The sequence below is a fragment of the Microcaecilia unicolor genome, chromosome 4 (assembly GCF_901765095.1).
Source record: "Microcaecilia unicolor chromosome 4, aMicUni1.1, whole genome shotgun sequence".
Taxonomy (NCBI): domain Eukaryota; kingdom Metazoa; phylum Chordata; class Amphibia; order Gymnophiona; family Siphonopidae; genus Microcaecilia; species Microcaecilia unicolor.
In genome coordinates this window covers 84,481,768-84,509,573 of record NC_044034.1, presented here as the reverse complement: position 1 = coordinate 84,509,573, position 27,806 = coordinate 84,481,768, and the positions used below count along the sequence as shown (strand labels likewise).

Below are 27,806 nucleotides of genomic sequence, written 5' to 3'. Positions count from 1 at the left end.
CATGACCTTCATGTTCATCAGATGAACCATCATTTAACTGAGCCAACTACTCAAACAGAGCAGCTCAGATGCAAACATTGACCAGTATAGAGCAACTGTCATACATACAATTCTACAGAACAGCTATGGAAAAATATGTTCTCCTGTAGCAAAATGGCTGTTCTTAACATGCATTTCTGGGCCTGGAAGCCAAGGTATGGAGGCGCGGTAAGTTCTACGAGCGAACACCCATACCAGAGGCAGCATCGGTGAAGGAGACCAGTTGAAAAGCTAGATGCCGCGGGAGGCGGTAGCATCCATGGCATCCAATGGTACCCATGGTCTCGAAGCCAAGGACAACATCTGGCAATGCAAGGGAATCGAAACCAGACTGCCAGATGACTTCCATAACAGAGATGTGACCGATGGTACTGATAGTACTCATGGCACCGACGGTGCCGATGATACACATGGACCGATGACCCCCGGTACCAATGGAACCCATGGTACTTGGTACCGATGATAGTCATGATATCTGGTATCGATGGTACCCATGATACCCTAGTACCGAAGGGACCCTTGACATGTGGTACCGATGGTACCCATGATATTCGGCACCAACAGCACCGACGGTACCTATGGTACACATGGTATCGACGGTGCTCAAGACACCTGGTACCAATGGCACCCATGGTACCGATGGTACCTGGTCATGATATTTTGTATCGACGGTACTCATGTACCGACGGTATCCATGATACCTATCCATGGTACCGACGATACCCGATACCGATGGTACTCGTGATACTCGGTACCGATGGGCGATGATACCTGTGATCGATGGTGCCCATGATATCTGATGCCGATGGTGATACCTGGTGCCGACGGTGCCCATGCACCGAAGACACTCGGCACCGATGGTACCCATGGTACCGATGATACCCGGTGCCGACGGAATCCATGGTACCGATGGTACCGGTACCGACGGGACCCATGGCACCGACCATGGTACCAATGTTCCCGGTACCGATACTCCTCGGTACCGACGCACCGGAGACATTCGGCACCGACGGCACCCATGGTACCGATGATACTCGGTACCGACGGCACCCATGGTACCGATGATACTCGGTACCGACGGTACCCATGACACCCGGTACCGATGATACTCGGCACCGACGGTACCCATGACACCCGGTACCGATGATACTCGGTACCGACGGTACCCATGACACCCGGTACCGATGATACTCGGTACCGACGGTACCCATGACACCCGCGATGCGGTGTATCGACGTCCAATGCCAGGATACCTCCATAATAGAGGGAGCAACGCTCTCGGCACCGACTGATGTCTGAAGCCCGAATACCTCCATAACAGAGGGAGCAAAGCTCTGGGCACCGATGGTACCGACACCCGCTGATGCGCCCGAATGACCTGCCAAGCAGGAGGCGCCGAGGCAGGTGGAGACCTACTCGATGCATAACTATACCCAGCGTGCATCGGTCTCTGTCGGACTCCAGAAACTCCTTTGGGCATCCCTGACAAGTAGCATAAGTCTCGGTACTTTGAGACACTACTTGCGCTTCACAGGGAGATGATCCGGTCCTTTGGGCATCCCTGGCAGAGTAGAATACGTCTCGGTACTTTGAGACACTACTTGCGCTTCACAGGGAGATGATCCGGCCCAAGACACTTCCGCCGATGCGTCCGAATGACCTGCAGAGCAGGAGACGCCGAGACGGGTGGAGACTCACTTCAAAGGTTACACCACTGATATTGTGTCACCAGGCTGCCCATTCAGTGGCTAACCAGGGATGCACCTGCTTAGGTTCCTGGTTTTTCCTGTGACATACACCTTCACCACTTGTGAGGCTCAAAGACAGTAGTGTGCTGAAGCAGGCTCTCACAGCTCTCGAGAGCAATTTGTTTAAGTTTTAATAAATGGATCAAAAAATGTGGGCTTGTTTTATTTGCTGGCTAGCCCACAGATAACAATATACCAGCACTTTTGAAGAAAAAAGAAAAAGAGAAGCTTATATGCTTCGTTGAGGCACAGCCCCTTGTGACTCTGGCAATTACTTAAATTTTTTCTTGCCTCAGGTACAAAAAATACCTGTATATATAAGCCACAATGAGCCTGCCATAAAAAGTACAAATGAAAAAATAAAAAAGAGATTTACTCCGAAGACCTGAAGAAAACACGAAGCCCTAACGAACTCCGTGTCTCCTCAGACGCGGAAAAAGAAAAACTGAGGGGCGTGTCCGCTCGGCGAGCGGGAATAGGTGTGCGCACATGCGCAGTACGATCGCTCGCGCGACAGACCGCCGTAAAGAGATTTTGCTTTAAAATCCTCCGGGGCCGACGTGGCGTCACCCACTTGTGAGAATATCAGCCTCCTTGTCTTTGGAGAAATCTAATATACTGAAACGCACCGTGCGTGGGTGCGATCAGTTTGTTTGTTTTTTTTTTCTGCCCTCGCGATCCGTTTATTTTTCCCCGCCCTCGACGTCATGATGTTTGACGCGAGGGCGGGGCAGCGAGTCTTGGTCAGTGACTCAGTGGCTTCACCACCACGAACTTACGAACCGTCTGGGAGTCTGAGTGACTTCAGAACGTTGTCCTCAGAACGTTGAGGGTGCCTTTTATTATATTAGATCCCCAGGTCCATGCATCCAGACAGGCTTTTTTTGGTTTGTTTGTTTTTTTAATGTGCAGAAAGGCCTTTGAAAAGTATTCCCAAAAAGGATATAATAAGAGTCCTGCTCTTCTGTGATTTTCTGGCTGTGGAAATGCCTCTTCCCACAGAATTGCTGTGAGAGATCAGGTACTCAGCCAGGTCAAGCAGGCAGCAGCTGATTGTCTGTCTGAGCATTTCACCAATCAGATGGCAGTAATAGAGGAAGAAGAGTGGTAGCATATCTGGCCTTTTCCTTCTCTTCTGCTGCCCTGTACTTGACTGCTAATATGAATTTTGTGGGGTTACATTAGAGGGGGATGTGGCGTATGGATGAGGGGACTGGAAGGGGTATGGGAAAGTGAGCAGTGATCAGAGGTGACATTTAGGGAGAGGACTGTGAGTGAAGGGATCAGAGAGGGTTCTCTGGGGATTGAGGGTGGAGTGTGGGGAGGGGATCAAAGGAGCTGTGGATTGTGAAAAGATTGTTTCTCCCTGATTCAGGATCCCTTCTCCATTTCCTTCCTCTGAGACCTAGATCTCGTCCCCTATTCTCTTTCTTTCTCTTCACCAGTCACTAAGATCCATTTATTCCCCCAAAAAGAACCAAGTAGACACGCAAGAAATGTCAGAAAATATATTTATTTTTATAAAGTAAAATAAAAATTTATACAGTTTAATTAATGTGACACTTTGCTGCTGAAATTTCCATCTCTTGCCAAAGAATGTACACTGAGCTGCTAAAGGAAACTGTGGATGTAATTATGAGGCTGACTTAGCAAACATGTGTTAAGAAGTTACATTACACATGGGTTATTAGTTGTGGAATGCCCTAAATACAATCTAAAGGGGATTAGAGCAATGAGTAAGTTTTCCAATGAGTGGATCCAGGGCCAGCATACTTTTAAAAGCAGTTTTTGCCTCCCAAACACAGACATTTCACCTAACACTACCTGCATCAGCCCCTTGTCTTCCCTCTGCCATACCCCTGTAGAAAGAGAAAGTTATGCCAATGGAGGGGTCAGGGTGCAGTAGAAGGAAGAGGCCGGGGCTGAGGCATGTAGCGTTAGGTGAATAGCTGTCTGTGTTCAGGAGGGGAAAACTGCTTTAAAGGTAGGTGGAGGAAGGCAGCCTGAGAGAGAGAGGACGGGGGTTACAGGATCTTCTTTTTTTCCTGCTCACACAATGCTGCCAGGTGAGCTCTGGGCCAGCTTAACCTAAGGGACCAATGACAACACAGGCTCAGGCATTTGGTGCCCTTTATCTGTGGCACCCTGGGTCAGAGTCTCACGTGGTCCGTAGGCTATGTAGCACTTGCCCTGCTGTAATGGATTCAGCAGCTTCAGGTGGAAGTGCTTATAAAGGAAGCAGCCATGATGGAGATGGCTGTGTTTTTTTTTTTTGGCAAGTGCACACCAGGACCTCATCAGGATGGCAGCCAAAGCTATAGCCACATCAGTAATGGTTTGTAGAGGTCTCTAGCTCTGCTTTTGTGCTGCAAATTCAGCCCTGAAGGCTTGGGTTGGACAGGTTGCTATTCAGAAGCAAGTTGCTGTTTGGTGATAAGATCCAGATGCTTCTGGCGGGTCCAGAGGATCAGAAACTGGACCAGTAGCCAGAAGAGCCCTCGGAGAATGACTGGGGATATATATTAGTCTTCCCAGAGGATAAGATCCCAGGACAAAGGTCAACCCTTTTGGGGACTTATAAAAAGTGCTCGGAGCGGTGACGTCACGCTGAGGAATGGCTGTGTGAGAGAACAGCTCCGCACGCCAGTAACGAAGATCGATAATATATAACCGAAGGTGGCGAACTCGGAGCACACGGACTGATACAGTGAGCATCAGAGAAGCAGCGGAGCACGGGGATGGCAGGCAAAGAGGCGTCTGGACCCCGCAAATCTTTAAAAGATTTCTCTTACCGGCCACTGCAGATGGCGGACAAGATGGCGCCCGCAGAAGAATGCGGGAAAGCTGATACGGCTCGACGCGACAGATCCCCAGAGGACATTGCGGTGGAGGGGGAACTCTCTGCAAAAGATTTCTGGGCACTGCTAGAGGTGATTCGAGCGGACATTAAAGGGGTTCGCGAAGATTTCGCGACCCTAGCAGCAGATCTCCGCGGCGAGGTCTCCGAGATGGGACACCACGTGGAGGAGCTAGATGAGCAATTGGAGAGCCAGCAGGAAGCCCTGAGCTCCGTCGAGCTTACGCTGGAGGCGCAACAGGCCATGTGTAGGTCTCTGAATGAGAAGGTGGAAGACCTAGAAAATCGGGGGAGGAGATCTAATCTCCGTATTAGAGGCATACCGGAGCAAGCTGAGTATGTGAATTGTGATCTGGTCACACAGCAAATCGCGAGTATGTTGCTATCAGAAGAGGGGCAAGAAGTGACACCCTCCATGATCAAAATTGACAGAGCGCATAGAGTGCTGGCACGCACGAAAGCTAATGTGCCTCGGGACATTATCGCATGTTTCACGGAGTACAAAACGAAGGAAGCAATTATCCGTAAGGCTCGGAAATTGGAAGTGGTGCAGTGGGAATCCTTCCCGATTGAAATTTACCAAGATCTTGCCCCTTCCACATTAAAACGACGGGCGGAGTTGCGGAACTTTACCAGATACCTACGAGATAAAGGAATACCCTAAAGATGGCAGCACCCTTTTGCTTTGACATATAACCAAGATGGAACATGGCATCGGGTTGCTACTGCGGAGGAAGCGCGGGAAAGATGGCCAGAAGTAGAGGCGCCCCGGAGGATCCCGGAGGAGCAGACCAGAGCAGAGGGGAACGCACGCCCGATAAGACAACGCTGGACGCGAGTGGAGAGAGGCAAGGGGCGCCTCACTAGACAACAATCTGATAAGCAGTTGACATCAGCACGCTCTAATATAACTTGACTGTTATACTATGAACATTGAGGCTCAAGGTTTGGTTGATGTGATTTGTGTGCTCACGAGCTGATATGTATGGGAAAGTAAGGGCGATAATAATGTGGTTATATACAAGTATATGAGATAGTTGGGACATCTACTGGCGTATGGGTAGTCACCGTTCTCATAATTTTGGAGGTGGGATACAGTTCTCCCATCGGTTAAATAAGGTTAGGGGAAGGGAGGAGGGAGGGAGGTGGGAGCTGGGGATTTCTCAGGAAACTGATAGCACTACACATTGTTTTGATAACTTGAAACAGCCCAGGAGGAAGGATGATAGAAATGCGGATAAGGATCCACCATGACTGGGTTTATATGCTTATCCATCAATGTACGAGGTCTTAATTCTCCTCTAAAACGTAGGAGGCTTTTTCGAGAGGCGCTGAGGGTGAAAGCTGAGGTTCTCTTTATACAGGAAACACACTTGTTACCCCGACATGAACATCTGCTGCAGCACTCTAGATACCCACATCAATACTTGGCATCTAATAGGCAACCAGCAAAGACAGCAGGGGTGGGGATATTATTTAAACAAGGGCAACAATGGGAAATACAAACGGTCAAGAGAGACGTGGGGGGCAGGTTTGTGATTGTGGTGGGGAATCTTGGGGGTCATACCTATACATTAGTTAACATATATGCCCCGAATCATGCGCAGGGAGCATTTTTTGATACACTGGGTGCGCAGCTGTCGCGGTGTGTACAAGGGGAGCTTTTGCTGGGTGGGGACTTTGACGATGGACCCCTCCTTAGACAACTCAAGTGGGACAGCGAATTATGCGCAGTCAGACCGGGATAATTTGCTTCAGTTTTTAAATCAATGGGGCCTGGTGGATATTTGGAGGGTGTTACATAGGGGAGAGAGGGACTATACGTGCTTCTCTGCTCCTCATGACTCCTACTCGAGAATAGATATGTGGATGGGAAGTGCGGGCGTGACTATGCAGGTGGGATCTGCAGAAATACATACAAGAACATGGTCGGATCACGCCCCTCTTTCTATAACGCTCCAGGGATTCCCAATAAAAGATAGTCAGATGAAGTGGCAGTTCCCTGATAAAGTGTTAGACGATCCAAAAAATGTTCAGAAACTCGCAGGAGAGATCAGGGAGTTTTTGCAATTCAATGATGTCCCGGGCATAACACCAGAGATCCTATGGGAAAGCCTGAAGGTAGTGATCAGGGGTTCTTTGATCTCAATGCAAGCCTTCATACAGAAAGATCATAGAGAAAAAGAAACAGCTTTGAGACAAATAATTCAACAGTTAGACCCATTAGCTAAACAGAAACAGGCCTCCCCGAGCCAGCAAGTGGAACTGCATAAAGCCAGGGTGCAATTGCTGGACTTGGACCTCAAGATTATTAAAGAGCAGATGCAGAGGACACAACAGGAATTTTATGAATTCAATAACAAAGCTAGTAAAATATTAGCATATAAACTACGACAGCTAAGGCAAAGGAATGTCATTAGTAGAGTGAGAACAGAGGATGGGCGGATCTGGGATCAACCGGCAGATGTTAAGAGATTCTTCGCGGAATACTATCAGAGACTATATAGCCCAGATGGGGGGGTGGCGGAGGAAGCCCTTCGGACCTATTTGAGCAGCATAGATATGCCGAGTTTGAGGGGGAATGATTATGAGATGCTATCCGCCCCCATAGAGCTAGAGGAGGTGACATCAGCAATCAAGGGTCTGCCTAGTGGAAAAGCTCCAGGAGCAGATGGGTACAATAACCGATTCTACAAATGTTTTAGCTCGTTACTGGCACCAATCTTACTGAGAGTATTTAATGCCATACAGGCTGACACCGGGCTCCCGAGATCTTGGCGCCTGGCAGAGGTGGTCTTACTACTAAAACCACATAAAGATCCGCAGAGCTGTGGCTCATATCGGCCTATTTCCCTGCTGGGGACTGATTATAAAATTTTGACCACCATCTTGGCTGCCCGGCTACAGAAAGTGCTCCCATACCTGGTTCATGAAGACCAGGCCGGGTTTATAGCAAATAGGCAGACCTTTGACAACACTAGGCGGGCGCAGCACCTACTGGACAGAATCAAACAAATGGGACACCCGGCAGTGTTTGTGTCATTGGACGCCGAAAAGGCGTTTGATAGGGTGCTGTGGCCCTTTCTGTTTGAATTGTTACGGAAGGTTGGAATCGGTGGGCAATATTTAAGCTGGGTCACAGCGCTCTATCAACAGCTGATGAGTCAGCTGCGAATTAATGACACGACAACGGAGCCTTTTGAATTATTCAGAGGCACAAGACAGGGTTGTGCCCTCTCCCCTTTACTGTTCGCACTAGCCATGGAGCCACTAGCTACTCTGATCCGAGCAGACGTTACAGTACACGGTATTAGAATAGGGAGGCATGAAACTAAGCTACTGCTTTATGCAGATGATATACTGCTGACACTGTCGCAGCCTGAGAAATCGTTGCAAGCAGTAATGCAGATAATTCAAGGATATGGCCAGGTGGCAGGTCTCAAAATTAATATGCAAAAGTCTGAGATCATGCCCATACAATGCTCGAATGAGCTACAGGAGCAGTTACAGACCTCCTTCCACTTTCTGGTCACCTCAGTATATTAGATATTTGGGGATTAATTTAACGCCAGACACTGGGGACCTATTTCGGGAAAACTTTCTACCTAAACTTCGCGAACTTTTGCAAGAATTGGACAGATGGGGAGGGCTGCATATGTCATGGATGGGTAGAATAGCAGCGGTCAAGATGACACTACTCCCCAAACTTTTGTATCTTTTTATGGCAGTGACAGTTCATATACCATATACATTTTTTCACACTCTTCATAAGAAAATGTTTGCCTTTATCTGGCGTAGAAGACCACCCCGAGTGGCTCGTAGTGTCCTCTTTCAACTACGGAAAGATGGGGGTATGGGAGTGCCTAACTTTAGCCTATATTATAAAGCTGCCCTATTTCAGATGCTGTCCACAGTACAGAGAGGCCCGACTAAGTTATGGACCTATGATGCGCAATGGGGCTTAAAAGGGGTGCCAATATGGGCTGTGGCGTGGCTTCCCTTGCCGCTCTTACGAAGCCTTATCTCTGGAATACGAGGCCCAATGGGGGTGATCCTGGGGGAATGGGTTAGATGTAGAGCGGCTTGGTTCCCTGGACGTAAATATCATGTGATGACCCCTATCATTTTTGCAACCAACTTTACTCCAGGTCGGGCAGATGGGGTATATAGACAGTGGTCTACAGCTTCATTGCGCTTGCTGGGACAAATATGGGAAGATGGGAAGTGCCACTCATTTCACACACTCCAGGAGGAATTTGGATTAGGGGACAAAGACTACTTCTTTTACATGCAGATTAGAGATTTTATACAGAGAAAAGCGAGAGAGGACTTATCCCTTGCAGACACAGAGCTTGAGTTAGCCATGAGAGCAGGGGAAGGTAAAGGGGGGATATCTCGCATTTATAAAGCTATGTTGCATAAGACCCAACCACTGGGCAAATACATTAAGAAATGGGAGACCTTACTGGGTGCCACATATGATCCACTGGTTTGGAAAAGAATATTTAAACGTTTATTGGCATTCTCAGTGGCCACTCCTCTACTGGAAAATGGATATAAAATGCTATATCAGTGGTATATGACCCCTAGCCGACTCTTCCGCATTTTTAAAAATGGATCGGCAGCTTGCTGGCGTAAGTGCGGGGCAGAAGGTACATTTTGGCATATCTGGTGGGAGTGTCCAAAGATACAGCAGTTCTGGCAGGATTTATAGTCCAGACTGCAGAGCGGGATGGGGCCGGGGATAAAGTTTGATGCTGGCTTATGTATGTTGAACTTAGTTGCAAAAGAGAGCAAGGGCTCCTGCTCTGCACTTCTACGATACATTGTTACAGCAGCCAGGATTCTAATTGCAAAATATTGGAAACAACAAATACTGCCCACGGTGGACCAAGTACTGATCAAGGTGGACTACTGTTGTATGATGGATAAATTAACTGCCCTGCGAAGAGGAGGAATGATGAGATTTCTTAAAACCTGGTCTACTTATGTAGAGTGGCGGGGGCTTACAGGCTGATGTTTATACTTGATGACTTTTGTGGCAAAACAATGTGTATTTTGTTGGCGGTGTGATCCTGAGGGGGGTGGGAGGGGGGAGATCGGGGGGTTTTGTACTGCATAAAGTATGGAATCTATTGTTAATATGCGTTAAGGTTTGTTCTGAAAAACTGTTAACAGAGCACCAAAGGGTAGGAGGCCTCCTCAGTGGTGGGCTGGGAATCCACACCCAACTAGTATTACTTTAAGAATACTCCCAACAGTTTTTTAGGGAGTGGAGCCATGTGACAGTGGACGAATGGATTCTCAGTGAAATCAAGCACAGATATAAATCAAAGGTGATAGCTCCTGTATCAGAATCTTGTGTTATTTCCCCTTGTTCTTCCAGCTAAAAACAGGCAGGAGTCACACCGAACAGGTTCTTAAGCTGGAGGCAACAATATTTTATTTTGTTTTTGATTTGGCCTACAAATTTTGTAGTAGTAACTCAAAATGAATTACACAGGTAACAGAGGTATTTCCTTGTACTAGGAGGGCTTACATTTTAAAGGGTATGTTTACATGTTAGCATTTTTAACATGCCTTTAAAGTTAAGGTGTGTTAAATTCTGACATGCCAATACATGCCTATAGACGTGTAGCGTTTAATGTGCATCAACCATTAATGTACATTAAAAACGCTAATACGCATATAATGCGCCTTTGTAAACACAGTAAGTTTGTGCTTGAGGCAGTGGAGGGTAAAGTGACTTGCCCAAGCGTCAGTAGGTTTTGACTCTGATTCTCATCCTTCTGCTCTAACCACACGTGGCTAATCCATCTCCAGAGTCACCTCCAGAGACAGGGAATGGAGACAAAAAAGAAGGCACCCTGAGTGCATTAATGTTTTACAGGTCCTGCACTTTGACATGGAATAATTACAGTCAATTGTTCTGGCAGTCAGGGCAAAAGAATTTCTAATCCCCCTAGATCAAACAGAGGCATATCTTCATATTTCTGGAAGGCAAAACTTTCAGAGATTTTCTGGGCTTCCTATCCTAGGGAAATATTTTCAGTTTAAGGCCCTACCTTATGGATTAGCCACAACACCAACAACTTTACAAAGGTGATCATCATGATAGCAGTTTTTCTCCACAAGGAGATGATTCTAGGCCCCTCATAAGTGGGTATTTGGCTAATTTGCACTGTTAGAACAGAATTAGAGGACAATAACCAGGGTGATCTAGCTAATCCAAGGCTAGGCAGTTTATTTATAACACAGGGCAGGGACAGTATGCTCTACACACAGGTCCAAAAGATATTGAAGACCTTTGTATCAAGAGCATGGACTGTATGCAGATCTGAGGATCAATGGGGCAGTAGTCTTAGAAGCAGTACATTGGGCAAGGATATATGTGCACTCGCTGCAAGAAGTTTTGTTGCCCAAATAGCAGACATTAGCAACACCTCCCATTTGAGAGAGAGTCCAGGAAAAGCCTAGATTGGTGACTTGACAGGAGCGAGTTCCTAAAGGGAATGGATTTGGAGCTTCAAGTTTGGGTGATGCTTACCACTGATGCGACCATAAAAGGTTGGATGTGTTGGGGGGGGGGGGGGGGGGGGTGCATTCCCAGGGCCAAGTTGTACAAGGGTTCTGGTTGCAGGCAGAGGCCCAGTGGCTCTGGAAACCAGAGTGGTCAGGCTGATTCTAAAACACTTTTGTTCCCTCTCGTGGGAAAGTAGTCAGAGTGCTGTCAGATAATGTGACAGTGGTAGCCTTTGTAAATAGGAGGGGCAGGCATCAGGATCCGTTAGCCGCTAAGGGAAGCCAGACTCAGTATGTCTTGGGCAGGGCATCAGGTGACAGCATTGGCGGTAGCTCTCATCTCTGGGGTAGACAATGTGAAGATGGATTTCTTGACATACTCTGGATGCAGGGGAGTGGGAATTGGGTGGCAAAATGTTTTCCATGATCAGAAGAAAGTGGGTTGGGTTTACCCTTTATAGATCTAATGGTGACAAAGCGGAATGCCAAGGTGCCCATACTTCATCCCCAGAAGATCAGAAGGCTTCAGTAGCTTCGTGTGTCTAGTTCAGACATGGCCAATCAAGGAACACTTGTATGTCTTCCTTCCCCATGGCCACTAGGCTGCAGATGATATTGGAATATGTGGAGATGGTCATTCTGTTTGCTCCTGATTGACCTAAATGATTTTGGTATAAACATCTACAAAAGATCATGGCAGAGAAGCTATTAAGGTTGCCCTAAATCAGAGGGCTTCTGAAACAAGGAGTGGTTATAAAGGAAGACCCAACTTAGCCCTTGAGAGAATCTAATATAATAAAACGCACCGACAACGTTCTGAAGTCACTAAAACACTCTCTGAAGAAGGGTTCGTGGCGCTCATGGTGTGAAGCCACCCAGCCGTCTCTGCCCCGCCCTCGCGTCAAACGTCATGACGTCGAGGGCGGGGAAAACACACGGATCGCGAGGGCAGAAAAAAAAACAAACGGATCGCACCCACGCACGGTGCGTTTTACTATATTAGATTTACCTCTGTGGTGGCGGTTCCGGCAGCGCAGCGTCAGGGAAGGAGGCGGCGCTTCCGACCAGGGCCGGTCTTAGCAAGTGCGGGGCCCTATGCAGACCAATTTGATGGGGCCCCACCCTAGCCCTGCCCCCACCTAACTCCGCCCCCACCCTAGCTCCAGGGCTGGCTACCCCTCCCTCTGAGTTCCCGGGCTGCTCCCTCTAAGCTCCAAGGCCCCCAGCTCCAGGGCTTCCCCCCCTAGGGCTCCCAGCTCCAAGGCCCCCCTCCCTCCCGGTCATTTTTTAACACCCCCTCCAAAATCCAGTACTAGGTATGCCGAGAATACAAAACACTCTAGGACCTATTGAGCAATTCTACCATACCATAAGCAGTCATTTCTACGAATCACACAAAGAAAAGGAAAACATCTTAAAACACTACAGTGAGCACTAGAACATCAATTCACCTATTGTAAAATGAAACCTGACAGAATAGTACAGATCGTCGATCCTGCACAGTCAATGCCAACTGAAAGCCATGTCTTTTTCACAAACACAGATACACCCTAATCCACTATAGAATAAGTAGTAATATTTAAACTTTATATTTAGACAAAAATTAAACTGAACCCCCAAGATGCCAGACTCTGCATACAATTCAACACCACAGAAACAGAAAATGACCCCTAGTACTGTGCAAAATATAAAGACAGCAGATGTAAATTTGAAAAAACTAACAAATACCAATCACCACTTTACAAATTAACAAATAGAAATAAAACAAATACAGAAAATAAAATAATCCCATTTTATTGGACTAATACATTTGGCTTCCAGAGGCCAAAATCTCCTTCCTCAGGTCAATACAGTATAGTACTGTTACAGTATCCTATCCTGACCTGAGGAAGGGGGTTTTCTTCTCTGAAAGTTAAGTCGAAATGTATTAAAATTAGTCCAATAAAAAGATTACCTTATTTACATGTTCTATTTATAAACATTTATTAACACAGCTACAATACTATATCCTAAAGCAAAAAAAATATATATATATTTTATTTACAGTTTGTTGTCTCTGGTTTCTGCTTTCCTCATCTTCTTTTCACTGTCTTCCTTCCATCCAGCATCTGTCATCCAGTGTCTGCCCTCTCTGCTGTTCCCTCCATCCAATGTCTGCCCTCTCTCCATGCTCCTTCCATCCACATCTGCCCTCTATCTCTGCCCCTTCCATGATCCATCCACCATCTGCCCCTGTCTGCCCTCTCTCTCTCCCCCATCCATTCACTGTCTGCCCTTTCTATCCCTGCCATCCACTGTCTGCCCTTTCTCTCTGCCCCTTCAATCCACAATTTGACCTCCCTCTCCCATCCATCCGGGGTTTGCCCTCCCTCTTGCTACCCCATCCAGGATCTGCCCCTCTCTCCACCCCTTTTTCAGGCCCCAGTTCCAGCCCCACTATCCCACCAGTCCCCCATTTCAGCCCCAGCCCTTTTCTCCCACCAGTCCCGAGCTTCAGCCCCCCAGCCACTTCTCCCTATCCCGTTTTCAGCCTCCAGTCCCAGTACTAGCCCCCTTATCCCACCTACCCGCCTTTTCAGCCCCCAGTTCCAGCCCCTTCATCCACATGCCTTGTATTAGGGCCCCCTTTTCAGAACCATTCTCCCACCTGACCCACGCATGCCCAACTTTCCCACCAGCCCCAGGCATGGCCCCCATTTTCCCATATGGCCACTTCTCAGACCCCAGTGCCTGCCCCCTTCTTCCATCCGAGAAGCCCCTCCCCAGTCCCCTTCTCCCATCCAAGAACCCCAGTCCCCTCCCCACCCGTCCCCTTTAACCATCCAAGAACCCCCTCCCCACCCCATTCTCCCATCCGTGAACCCCCTCCCCACCATGGTCCCCTTCTCCCATCCAAGAACCCCAGTCCCCTCCCCACCCGTCCCCTTTAACCATCCAAGAACCCCCTCCCCACCCCACCCCCTTCTCCCATCCGTAAACCCCCTCCCCACCTCGGTCCCCTTCTCCCATCCAAGAACCCCAGTCCCCTCCCCACCCGTCCCCTTCTCACATCCGAGAACTCCCTCCCCAGTCCCCTCCCCACCCGTCCCCTTTAACCATCCAAGAACCCCCTCCCCACCCCCTTCTCCCATCCGTGAACCCCCTCCCCACCTTGGTCCCCTTCTCCCATCCAAGAACCCCAGTCCCCTCCCCACCCGTCCCCTTTAACCATCCAAGAACCCCCTCCCCACCCCCTTCTCCCATCCGTGAACCCCCTCCCCACCTCGGTCCCCTTCTCCCATCCAAGAACCCCAGTCCCCTCCCCACCCGTCCCCTTCTCACATCCGAGAACTCCCTCCTCAGTCCCCTTCTCCCATCCAAGAACCCCAGTCCCCTCCCCACCCGTCCCCTTTAACCATCCAAGAACCCCCTCCCCACCCCCTTCTCCCATCTGTGAACCCCCTCCCCACCTCGGTCCCCTTCTCCCATCCAAGAACCCCAGTCCCCTCCCCACCCGTCCCCTTTAACCATCCAAGAACCCCCTCCCCACCCCCTTCTCCCATCCGTAAACCCCCTCCCCACCTCAGCTTTAGAAATGTTAAGTAGTAGTCTCCTTCCCATTTGAGAACCCCCTCCCCACCCTTCCCCCCACCTGAGAACCCCCACCCCACACACCCTTCTCCCATCTGAGTCCCCCTCCCCCAACCTACCTACTAGCTTTGTTCTCCGGTCCCCACCACCCTCACTGGCTTTAAAAAAAGACTGTGGAAGCGCCAGAGGGACAGGCAGCACCTCGTGTCTGCCCTCCCTGCTACTAAAAATGTCTTCGACGTCATTGGGCCTTCTCACATTGAGTCCCGCCCACCCTCGCGGTAATTGGAAGTTACCTCAGAGAAGGGCGGGACTCAATGTGAGAAGGCCCAATGACGACGTCGAAGACATTTTTAGTAGCAGGGAAGCAAGACACGCGGTGCTGCCTGTCCCTCTGGCGCTTCCACAGTCTTTTTTTTAAAGGTAGGACAGGGTGGGAGCAGCGGGTGCAGGCCACCCCCCACCCGCTGACAGCCGGGGCGGACCGCCCCCACCACTCCGCCGTCGCGCGCCATCCGAGGGAGGGAGGACTGGCACTCGGGCGGTCGGGCCCTGCTCCCGACGTCTAGCCTTCCCTTCGCTGTGTTCCGCCTTCTTTTGACGTCAATGATGACGTCAGTAGAAGGCGGAACACACAGCGAAGGGAAGGCTAGACGTCGGAAACGCCGCCTCCTTCCCTGACGCTGCGCTACCGGAACCGCCACCACGGAGGTAAATAAAAAAGAAAAGGGATGTTGGGGGGATAGAAGAGGGTGGGCAGCAAAGTTGAACACTGGGAGCAGGAGGGCAGGGGAAAAACGACAGCATGGATGCGAAGAGAGGGGGAGGGGGGGGGAAGAAGAGGGCGGGCCAGGCTGGGACATGGGACAGAGAGGAGCATGGATGCGAGGGGGGGGTCATGGAAGGAAGAGAGGGGAATTACATGAAAAGGAAGAATGGAGGGGGCAGGGGACAGAGGAGCATGGATGGGCATGGATTGGGAGGGCAGGCCTCAGGCAGAGAGGGGAAATGCTGGATAGGGAAAAATGGAGGGGCCAGGTGACAGAGGAGCATGGATGGGCATGGATTGGAAGGGCAGGACTCAGGGAGAGGGGAATTGCTGGATAGGGATGAATGGAGGGGACAGATGGGCATGGATGGATATAGATTGCAGGACAGGCCTCAGGCAGAGAGGGTAGGGTTACCATACGTCCGGATTTCCCCGGACATGCCCTCTTTTTGAGGGCATGTCCGGGGCGTCCGGCGGATTTTGCCCCCGCCCACGTTTGTCCGGATTTCTGGACAAACGTGGGCGCGGGTGCGGGCAGGCGCGTGCGTGCGGTGGGCGTGTGGGCGGGCGATCGGCGCGTGGTCTCCCGTCCCCTCCCCTCCCCTTCCTTACCATGTTCCCTGGTGGTCTAGTGACGTCTTCGGGCAGGAAAGAGCCCCCTCTTTCCTGCCCGGAGCGCTGCCTCCCCTGTCTATCATCCTTCTCGGTCTGGCTGGGGATTCAAAATGGCCGCCGAGAGTTGAACTCTCGCGAGGCCGCTTCAACTCTCGGTGGCCATTTTGAATCCCCAGCCATACCGAGGAGGATGCAGCAGGCAAGGGCAGGCAGCGCTCCGGGCAGGAAAGAGGGGGCTCTTTCCTGCCCCGAAGAGAAGACGCTACTAGACCACCAGGGCTAGACAGTAAGTGAGGGGGGGGTATGTGATGGGGGGGAGGGGACTATGTGACGGGGGGGGGAATAGGGGCGGAACCCGGACCTGAAGGGGGCGTGGCAGGGGCGGGGCATGAGGCGGGGTAGGGGGGCGTGACATGTGTCCTCTTTTTCAGAGGACACAAAATGGTAACCCTAAGAGAGGGGAAATGCTGGATAGGGAAAAATGGAGGGACCAGGTGACAGAGGAGCATGGATTGGAAGGGCAGGACTCAGGGAGAGGGGAATTGCTGGATAGGGATGAATGGAGGGGACAGATGGGCATGGATGGATATGGATTGCAGGACAGGCCTCAGGCAGAGAGGGGAAATGCTGGATAGGGAAAAATGGAGGGGCCAGGTGACAGAGGAGCATGGATGGACATGGATTGGAAGGGCAGGACTCAGGGAGAGGGGAATTGCTGGATAGGGATGAATGGAGGGGACAGATGGGCATGGATGGATATGGATTGCAGGGCAGGCCTCAGGCAGAGAGGGGAAATGCTGGATAGGGATGAATGGAGGGGGCAGGTGACAGAGAAACATGGATGGCCATGGATTGGAAGGGCAGGACTCAGGGAGAGGGGAATTGCTGGATAGGGATGAATGGAGGGGACAGATGGGCATGGATGGATATGGATTGCAGGGCAGGCCTCAGGCAGAGAGGGGAAATGCTGGATAGGGATGAATGGAGGGGGCAGGTGACAGAGAAACATGGATGGCCATGGATTGGGAGGGCAGGGCTCAGGGAGATAGGGGAATTGCTGGAAAAGGATGAATGGAGGGGGCAGGGGACAGATGGCCATGGATTGGGAGGGCACGGCTCACACTCTCTCTCTCATATACAATGTCTTTCTGACTCTCACTCTCACACACTCTGTCTCACACTGTATCACATTCACTCTCTATGTGCCACACAGTCACTCACACACTCGCTTGGTCTCATACACTCACTCTCACAGAGAATCTGTGTCTCACACACACTCTCTCTCTCGCCCACACACACACACTCTCTCTCACACTGTGTCTCACATACACACTTGCACACACTCTCATTCTCACACACACACTCTCTCACAAACAGACTCACTCTCTCTCTCACACACTCACACTTTCACTCTGACTCTCAAACAGTCACTCTCACATACACTCTCCCAAACATACACACTCCAAGGAAAAACTTGCTAGCGCCCGTTTCATTTGTGTCAGAAACGGGCCTTTTTTACTAGTGAAATATAAAGAAAAGAAATTCTCAGAGGCAGTTATTCTTTATTCTCTGCCCTTCTGAAGACCAGAAAAAAAATGTGCTGCTATGATCTGTATTAGAGGAGGGCTCAATAAATCCTGGGTACCAGATCACCATGGTGCCTACAAATTGTACACTGGTGCTCAGGACTTTATGCCCACCCAAATTTCTGCAAGACAGACTGGAAAACGGCTTGTCCCTTAGCTCCATTAAAGTGCAGATAGCAGCATTAGCATTGTGAGAGGGAATGGTCCGAAGACATTAGCATCACATCCAGCCAAAAGGGTTTTTGTTTGTTTGTTTTTGTTAAGGGGATTAAGCATCTAAGATAATCGGTGCAGTTGTGGTTCCCCTGGGAGTTTAACTTAATATTCAGTACTAATAGTACCTCCTTTTGACCACTCAAATGGATATCTTTGAAGCAGCTCTTGCAGAAAACAACATTCTTGGTAGATATATGTTCAGCCAGGAGACTGTTGGCTGTCTGCAGCTCCATTTTCAGATGTTTAATGACAGGGTCACATTATTCCCCCATCCTACTTTCATCTGAACTCTTGCATTGTTGCATCGCAAAGTTTGACATAGAGCTAAATCAGTATTAATATCACCAGGAAAGACTCAAAATGTTGATCCAATTGTTCTTTAATGCAGTTAATCCAAAGAAAAAGAATAGCACTTACTGTTGAGATGTATTGGAAATAGTCACTGCCACTGCAGATCAGAGTCTCTGTTCTGTATCGAGCTCTCTCATGTAGGAGAGGCAAGTAACTTTTTGTAAATACTTAAATATGGTAAAAACACAATGAAATCACAGGGACTTGAAAAGGTTAAGTAGCACCATCACAGAAGAAACGTGGTGAACATTCCGACTCTTCACAGATAAAATGGGAGGGGGCAACAGGCTACTTACCCAGCATGCTTGAAGACAAGGCAAACTAATAAGAAAAGCCCATAAGATACTGGGATTAGGGAAAATGTGCTCAGAAAGGGCCACTTACAGAAGAATTATAAAAACAGGTGAACCTGACATTAGTGCCGGGCAAAATGTTATAAAGACTATTATAAAGAAGAAAATTACAGAGTATATACATAACTCTTTCCTTGACTGTCATTCCTAAGTAGTGCTGCTCAGGCTGACTCTGATGTTAGTAATATGTAACCTGTTGTTAAAGTTGTCTGTAGTACCTGAAGATTGGAGGGTGGCCAATGTGAAGCCGATTTTTAAAGAGGGTTCTGGGGTGATCTGGGAAATATAGACCAGTAAGCCTGACGTTGGTGCCGGGCAAGATAGTGGAAACTATTGTAAAGAATAAAAATTACAGAACACGTAGACAAACATGGTTTAATGAGACAGCATGGGATCAGCCGAGGGAAGTCTTGCCTCACCAATTTGTTTCATTTCTTTGAAGGCGTGAATAAACATATGGATAAAGGTGAGCCAGTTGATGTATCTAGATTTTTAGAAAGCTTTTGATAAAGTTCCTCATGAGAAAATTAAAGAGTCATGGGATATGAGGCAAGGTTCTGGTGTGGATTAGGAATTGGTTATTGGACAGAAAACAGAGGGTAGGGTTAAATGGTCATTTCTCTCAATGGAGGAAAGTGAACAATAGAGTGATACAGGGATCTGTATGGAAATCAGTACTATTTAACATATTTATAAATGATGTGAAAATCGGAAAAACTAGTGAGGTGATCAGATTTGCAGATGATACAAAACTATTCAAGGTTGTTAAACACGTGCGGACTGTGAAATATTGCAGGAAGACCTTAGGAAATTGGAAGACTGGGCATCCAAATGGCAGATGAAATTTAACGTGGACAAATGCAAGGTGATCCACATTGGAAAGAATAATCCGAATCATAGTTACGTGATGCTAGCGTCCACCTTGGGGGTCAGCGCTCAAGAAAAAGATCTGGGTGTTATTGTAGATAATACTCTGAGATCTTCTGCTTAGTGTGTGGTGGTGGCCAAAAAAGCAAACAGGATGCTAGGCATTATTAGGAAAGGGATGGTGAATAAGACCGAAAATACTATAATGCGTTTGTATTGCTCCATGGTGCGTCCATACCTTGAGTATTGTGTTCAGTTCTGGTCACCATATCTCAAAAAAGATATAGCGGAATTAGAAAAGGTTCAAAGAAGAGCTGCCAAAATGATAAAGGGGATGGAACTCCTCTCAAATGAGGAAAGGCTAAAGAGGTTAGGGCTCTTCAGCTTGGAAAAGAGATGGATGAGGGGAGATATGATTGAGGTCTAGAAAATCCTGGGTGGTGTAGAACGAGTAGAAGTAAATCGATTTTTTTTTTAATATATTTATCTACTCGTTCCAAAAGTACAAAGGACTAGGGGACACTCGAGGAAGTTACATGGAAATACTTTTAAAACAAATAGGAGGAAATATTTTTTCGCTGAACGAATAGTTAAGCTCTGGCACTTTTTCCGTAGGATGTGATAACAGTGGTTAGCGTATCCGCTTTTTAAAAAGGTTTGGACAAATTCCTGGAGGAAAAGTCCATAGTCTGCTGTTGAGACAGACATGGGAACCAACTGCTTGCCCTGGGATTTGTAGTGTGGAGTGTTGCCATGATTTGGGTTTCTGCCAGGTACTTGTGACCTGGCTTGGCCACTAGAAAACAGGATACTGGGCTAGATGGACCATTGGTCTGACCCAGTAAACTATGCTAGACCACTTAAATTTTTGGAAAGCACTAAAGACAGACCTGTTCAGAAGAGCATACCTCACCGACCCAACATAAAAATACCTGGAGACTTGCGACACAATGTAACCAAAGACCATAACGGACATTACCTGACTCTTCTTCCCCCTTTCCCTCCCTAAGTTCCCCCCAATTGTACCTACCATACATGTACCTCATTCTACCACAATATCACTTTGTATTCATTCATACCATGTATTTGTTCAGACCAGAATCGGCTAACGCCGTTAATGGTTATGTGTAAGCCACATTGAGCCTACAAAAAGGTGGGAAAATGTGGGATACAAATGTAACAAATAATAATAATACTCTTATGTTCTTATGGTATCCTGCAAGGATCCATCCTGTCTCCTTTTTTATTTAATGTTTTCTTAGCACCCTTTTTGCCCATAGTACACTCTCTTGGGTTTACCACATTTGTTTATTCCAGTGGTTCTCAAACCTGGTCCTGAAGGCACACCAGCCAGTCAGGTTTTCAGGATATCCACAATGAATATTCATGAGAGAGATCTGCATTCACTTCCTCCACTGCATTCAGATCTCTCTCATGAATATTCATTGTGGGTATCCTGAATCCAGGACCAGGTTTGGGAACCACTGGTCTATGCTGATGACATCGTTACTCTGTATTCTTGATCCGTTAAATCTTCAGGAAATTGTAGTCCTTAATTCTAAGCTCACACAGATCGCTGATTGGCTCCCAAATTCCTTCTTTTTAGCAGAAGTGAAGATATTAATCTTGTCTCTCTACATCTCTGTAATAATCCAATCCCTCGGGCTTCTAGTATAAGAATTCTTGGCATCGTCTTCAATGATAAATTGTGGGTATCCTGAAAACCTGACTGACTGGATTGCCTCCAGGACCAGGTTTGGGAACCACTGTCTTAGTGGAATTATTTTTGGTTTTTGTCATTTTTCTTGCTGTCATCACATTTCACTATAAACCCAATTGGTTTTTCCCATAGTCTTATGGTATACTTTTCTCAACTTGTGTTGTTTCTGGAAACTGTATGTTTGTACAGTACAGTGTGTCAAATTTTTCTCAATCCATATGCTTCACTAGAGCAGCTTGTAGCAGTGAAGAATTGTTCCATTTGTTCCCTCCTCTATCTCCCAACCAAAGATCATCCTTATACCTTCACTCACTGCTTCAAGAGGGCTTTATCTGTCTAAGACATAAGAAAAACATAACAGAACAGCTCAGTACCTGTAAATCAGCAAAAGAGAGGTCATGGTAAGGTCCTTGGTAAATGTACCTTTTCTACATCCTTGTAGACCTTTCCACCTCTTGTTTAATGACATGAATAACAGGTTCAAATCTCAGGGGCGGTGACAGAAATTACTATCCAGCTTATAATCGAACGAGAAAAACGCCCAAGTTCCGACCTAAATCGGGAGATGGGCGTTTATCTCACAAAAACGAATAACGCGGTATAATCAAAAGCCGAATTTGGGTCGCTTTCAACTGCACTCCGTCGCGGATGCGGACAAAGTGGACGGGGGCGTGTCGAAGGCGTGTCGAAGGCGGAACTGGGGCGTGGTTATCACCCGAACAGAGATGGGCGCCCTTCGCCGATAATGGATGCGTTTGTAGCTAGAATTTAGGGCACTTTTCCTGGACCCTGTTTTTTCACGAATAAGGCCCCAAAAAGTGCCCTAAATGACCAGATTACCCCCAGAGGGAATTGGGGATGACCTCCCCTGACTCCCCCAGTGGTCACTAACCCCCTCCCACCACAAAAAAATGATGTTTCACAACTTTTTATTTTCACCCTCAAATGTCATACCCTCCTCCCAGGCAGCAGTATGCAGGTCCCTGGAGCAGTTGTTAGGGGGTGCAGTGGACGTCAGGCAGGTGGACCCAGGCCCATCCCCCCTACCTGTTACAATTGTGCTGCTTAATGCTTATTAGTCGTCCAACCCCCCCAAACCCACTGTACCCACATGTAGGTGCCCCCCTTCACCCCTTAGGGCTATAGTAATGGTGTAGACTTGTGGGCAGTGGGTTTTGAGGGGGATTTGGGGGGGCTCAACACACAATGGAAGGGTGCTATGCACCTGGGAGCTCTTTTACCTGTTTTTTTGTTTTTGTAAAAGTGCCCCCTAGGGTGCCCGGTTGGTGTCCTGGCATGTGAGGGGGACCAGTGCACTACGAATCCTGGCCCCTCCCACGAACAAATGCCTTGGAGTTATTCGTTTTTGAGCTGGGCGCTTTCATTCTCCGTTATCGCTGAAAAGCAAAAACGCCCAGCTCACACATTGGCGAATAAAACATGGGCGTCTATTTTTTTCGTAAATACAGTTTGGTCCGCCCCTTCACGGACCCGTTCTCGGAGATTAACGCCCATGGAGATAGGCGTTTCTGTTCCATTATGCCCCTCCATGTCAACCAGCTGGGTCAGTCTTATTCTGTCAAGTACAATATGCGTATTTTGGATTTCTGTTTGCATACTAAAGATGTCTGGGTCATGACAAATAACTTTATTCCCACCTGCCCTGCTTGAGCACAAGGCCTCACAGCCTGACTTCTTTAGCATCCCCCCAGATTATATATTTTGGCCAAGTACTTGAAAACCTTTCCAGTTTGCTCTAGTTTAGATTATTTTAAGGGCATTGCTTTTTATAACTATTTACCTTTCAGGAAAATGTTAGTCCCATTTTTTTCAAGCAAGTTTACCCTAATGGACCAGCTTAATTCCACCAGATCACCACGATACTCCTGCTAAGATGTCGACGCTTACTCTGACCCCAATGTTATACTCAATCCCTCATCTTCTTCCCTCCATCCTTTACCATTTCCCTCCCATTCGCCTTCCCTTTCACCTATCATATCCTTGTCTACCTTCCCTATTTTAGTTCATTACGTTCTTTTCACATGTCCTTTGTAATGCCTTTCATAATTTAAGTAGTTATGATCACAATTTATAATACTGTTTCTACATTTCCTTGTTTTTACTGTATTATTTACCATATAAGATGCTTTCTTTTTACTATGTAAGCCGCACTGGACCTGCTGTATGTGGGAAAGAGCGGGGTACAAATGTAATAAATGTTTATGTTTTTAATAGTAAGTTTGAACATCAACAAGCAATAAAGTAATCACTTTTAACAGAAACAGGTAGAAAACTACTCGGCAAACAAGCCAATAGGACAGAAAAACAAAACAAAAGATAACTCACATTTTATTAGCAGCCTCTCTCAGTCCCAAACAAGAAGGAAGACCCAACAGAACTGCATTCAGGGACAGACTGTATCTGAATTCAAGCAAGCTTGGGACAAGTACATAGGATCTCTAAGGGAGAGGAAGGGATAGTTGATGGCACGAATGGGCAGATTGGATAGGCCATATGGTCTTTATCTGCCTTCATTTTTCTCTGTTTCTATTTGGAGGAACGTTTATACTACTAACAGGCCTTAAATCTTCTGCAGTTCAGTCCCAAGCTATAATGGAAACTTTTTTTTCTATTTGCATAAAGTCTTTATTAAACAATTGAACAATACAATAATGTATCCATTACAGTGAGAGTATAGCATTGGGTCTTAATGATACATTTGCATATGATAACTCCCCTCTCTCCATCTCTCCTCGTCAATAGTTTCTATTTTTTTAAACCACATGTAACTTCAAAAATTTTTTATTTGTTTCTTAACAATTTTATAGTGCAAAGAATCCCCCCTCCCCCCCCCCCCCCCCCAGTGCAACCTCTGATTGTCGTACCCTACAAACCTCTTCCTAATCTCTTTTACTTATTACTAGCATAATACAGTTATGTGAAATTTTTCCATATTGAGTGCCATTTGCCCAGTTGGTGCTTGCGTTCAGCCAGAAGTCTCTCCATCTCGCACACATAGCTCAACTTATTGTGCCATTTGACAATCGATGGAACCCCTACATTTTTCCACTGTGAGGCAATAACCACTCGTGCCACCCCCACAGCATGCCGCACCAGGTCCTGCTGGCATGTCTTTAAACCAGGTGGTTTTGCTGAGAAGAGAAAAAACTCAGGTGACCAAGGAATTAAACTTCCAGTCCATTTCTGTATTTTACTTCTAACTGATTTCCAAAATGCTTGGGCCTTTACACAATGCCACCATATATGCCCCATGGGCCCTTTGTTACCGCACCCCCTCCAGCATAGTCCCGAGGAGTTAGGATATATTCGCTTAAGGCGATCTGGCGTGAGGTACCATCTAAAAAGTACTTTCACAGCATTTTCCCTAAGCGGTACATGAGTAGAAACACCCCGTACTGTCCGTTCTATTCTCTCCCACTCGGTCTCCCCCAGGGCCACTCCCAGCTCTCTTGACCAACTTTTCCTGTGTAGGGTGTATTTGGGAGATTGTACTCGTAATTCACGATATAAACAACTAATCAAGCCCCTTGAAGAGGCGTAATTTTCACAAACCTCCCCCAGGCCTAGTTTTTTCCGTTGCAGTACTGTTTTTACAGCTTCGGTTTTAAGAAAGTGGGCCAATTGATGATATGCAAATTCATCATCTTCCCCCACGTAACCCACACTCTTCAAGGCCCCGAAGGGAAGCAAAGTTTCCCCCTCAAACAACTGGCCCCAGGTTCTCAAGCCTTTTTTATACCACCTAATAAATACCCCAGTGTCTTTCCCGGGCAGGAACAGTGGGTTAAACGCTATTGGTGTCATGCGTGTAAGCGTACACCTCCCCCCTGGAAACAAACTATCCCAATAGTGGAGAGCGACACCTATGGATGGACACGCTCCCTCACCCAAGGCTCTAAATGATTTGGGGAGCCATATGACTGCCCCCAACGGGGATGACCCATGAGAGTGCTGTTCAATATGCACCCATTGTCTATCCGGATAGTCTTGGTACCACTCTACTGCCGCCTTCGCCTGCACTGCCCTATAATACCATATGAGGTTTGGGACACCCAAGCCGCCTTGTCTAACATCTTGATAGAGGAGCTTACGCGCTAGTCGCAGTCTCTTTCCTGCCCAGACGAAACGCACTATAGAATCTTGAAGTGATGACAAGAGTCGCCTGGGCAGCATTACAGGCAGCGCTTGAAATAAGTATAGCAGTCGAGGGAGCACATTCATCTTGACAATTGCTACCCTTCCAAACCAGGAAACCTCTAGATCCCCCCCATCTCTCCAGATCTTTCTTAATGCCACTACTTAGTCCTTTGTAATTGGCCACATATAAATCAGATAGTTTTGGTGTTAAGTTCACCCCCAGGTATTTAATTTGTTTTTTAGCCCATCTAAACGAAAAGGACGCCTCCAGGGATTCCACTGTATCCTGTGGAAGTGTTATATTCAGGGCCTCCGATTTTGTCATGTTGACTTTGAAACCAGATAGTGTGGAGTATTCATCAATAAGGCGTATAAGATTTGGGAAAGTAGATAAAGGTCGAGTAACATATAACAGGATATCATCTGCAAAGAGAGCCATTTTATGTATTCTATCTGCCACTCGTGCCCCTGAAATTTCTGGCTCTAAACGGATTTTAGAGGCAAATGGTTCCATAACCATGGCAAATAATAATGGGGATAGCGGGCACCCCTGTCTAGTTCCCCTATGCAAAGTAAATAGCTCAGAGTTACTCCCGTTCACTCGGACACATGCTTTGGGGACTGCGTAGAATGCCTGAATCCATCTCCTAAATTGAGCTCCAAATCCCATAGCCTCCAGCACCTTGTACATAAATGGCCAGTGGACCCTATCAAAGGCCTTTTCTGCATCTAAACTCAGGAGACATAGAGGCCTCTGATGCCTCCCTGCTAGAAACACAAGATCCAGAGTGCGTCTAATGTTGTCCATTGCTTTTCGGTGCGGCACAAACCCTACTTGGTCTGGATGTATTAGAGTCGGCATCAAAGGTGCTAGTCTACTTGCCAACACCTTCGCTAGTATTTTAACATTGGCATTCAGTACCAATATAGGCCTATATGAGCCACACTCTGTCGGGTCCTTATTTGGCTTAGGCAGCACCGCTATCCAGGCCTCCATCATGGTCAAGGGTAATGCCTCTCCTTCTCCCACCTTGTTAAACAAGTCTGCCAGGATGGGGGCTAACTCTGGTGCAAATTTCTTATAGAACTCATTTGGTAGTCCATCCAAACCTGGCGACTTACCGGAGGGCAAACTATGGATGGCCTCTTGGACCTCGATTGGAGTGACTGGTTGCTCCAATTTTTCCCTGTAGGGAGGAGCCAGAGTACTCAGCTCACTATTAGCCAAGTAATTGTCGATTGACTCTATGGGTGGGGCAATCTCTTGAGCATACAAACTTTGGTAATAGTCCTCAAAACGTTTACGTATCTGATCTGAAGTGTATAGTATCAAACCCTCTCCATCTCGAATTTGTTTCACCATACGGTCTACTTTTTGTTGCCGAAGCTTAATTGCTAAAAGGCGCCCTGCCTTGTTGGCAAACTCGTATGTTCCTGCCCTGAATCTTTCCCGACCCAGACTTAACTGTTCCGAGTAAATAGAGTCCAATATCAGCCTTTCTCCACATAATTGACTCCACACCTGAGGTGACCTAGTTACCTTATGTTGGCCCTCCAGTACATGTATTCTTTCCAGACACTTCACTATTTGCATCTTGCGTGCCCTGGATCGCTTACTAGCAAGCTGTAGAAAATAGCCTCTAGAAACAGCCTTCATGGCGTCCCACACTACTGCCATTGTGGGCCCTGAATTTTGATTGAACTCCAAATACTCTTTCAGCATTTTCCTGTATCCCTCCTCCACCTCCTTCTCCTGTAAAAGGCCTGTGTTTAGTGTCCATCTCTTATCTTTGGTTTCTGTTCTAATATTTGGAAGGGTGACCCACACTGGGGCATGATCTGAGATTGTCACATTACCTATTCCAGCTTGCGGTCCCCGCTCCACCAATGTGGCATCTATAAACAAATAGTCAATGCGGGAATAGGAATTATGTACCCGAGAGTGGAATGTGTAATCTCGATCCATTAAATGTGTCAATTTCCACAAATCTAGAGTTCCCAGAGAACGGGCCAATGACTCCAGCGCTACGGCTTCTCTTTTCCCTTCTGTTTTAGTGGCTCCTGTTCTGTCTATGCTCGGGTTCATGACTGCATTAAAGTCTCCCCCCAATATTATAGATCCCTGTGCAAATGATGTTAAAGCATACTTCACTTTAGCGTAAAACTGTTCCTGCCCGCTATTTGGGGCATATACTGATGCAATCGTTAAGTCAACCTGGTCTATTTGAATATGGAGGAATATAAAACGTCCTCCTGGGTCCTTTTTAACCTGCAGTACCTTGGCCCCTACCTTGCTATGTATCAGCACTGCAACTCCACTTTTCTTAGCTGCCTCAGATGATGCACAGTATACCCCCGGGTATCCCGAGCAGGAGAGAAATCGTTCAAACTTTCAGCGTAAGTGTGTCTCTTGTAAAAGAACAATATGTGGTTTC

At 47.5% G+C, this 27,806-nt stretch overlaps 1 protein-coding gene across 10 annotated transcripts in view; it reads left to right on the top strand.

Annotated features, from left to right (window-relative positions):
- Window positions 1–27,806, top strand: part of SUPT20H (SPT20 homolog, SAGA complex component) — a 167,924-nt gene that overhangs the window by 5,652 nt on the left and 134,466 nt on the right. For 8 of the 10 annotated variants that reach the window (XM_030200395.1, XM_030200396.1, XM_030200394.1 and 5 more), the window contains exon 1: window positions 15,409–15,447. The exons of 1 other annotated variant lie outside the window; for it this stretch is intronic. The gene's annotated coding sequence lies outside the window, so the exon portion shown is untranslated. Of the gene's footprint in view, window positions 1–15,120; window positions 15,160–15,408; window positions 15,448–27,806 lie in introns of those variants that run through there. One more of the 10 variants, XM_030200392.1, reaches the window with a different exon arrangement.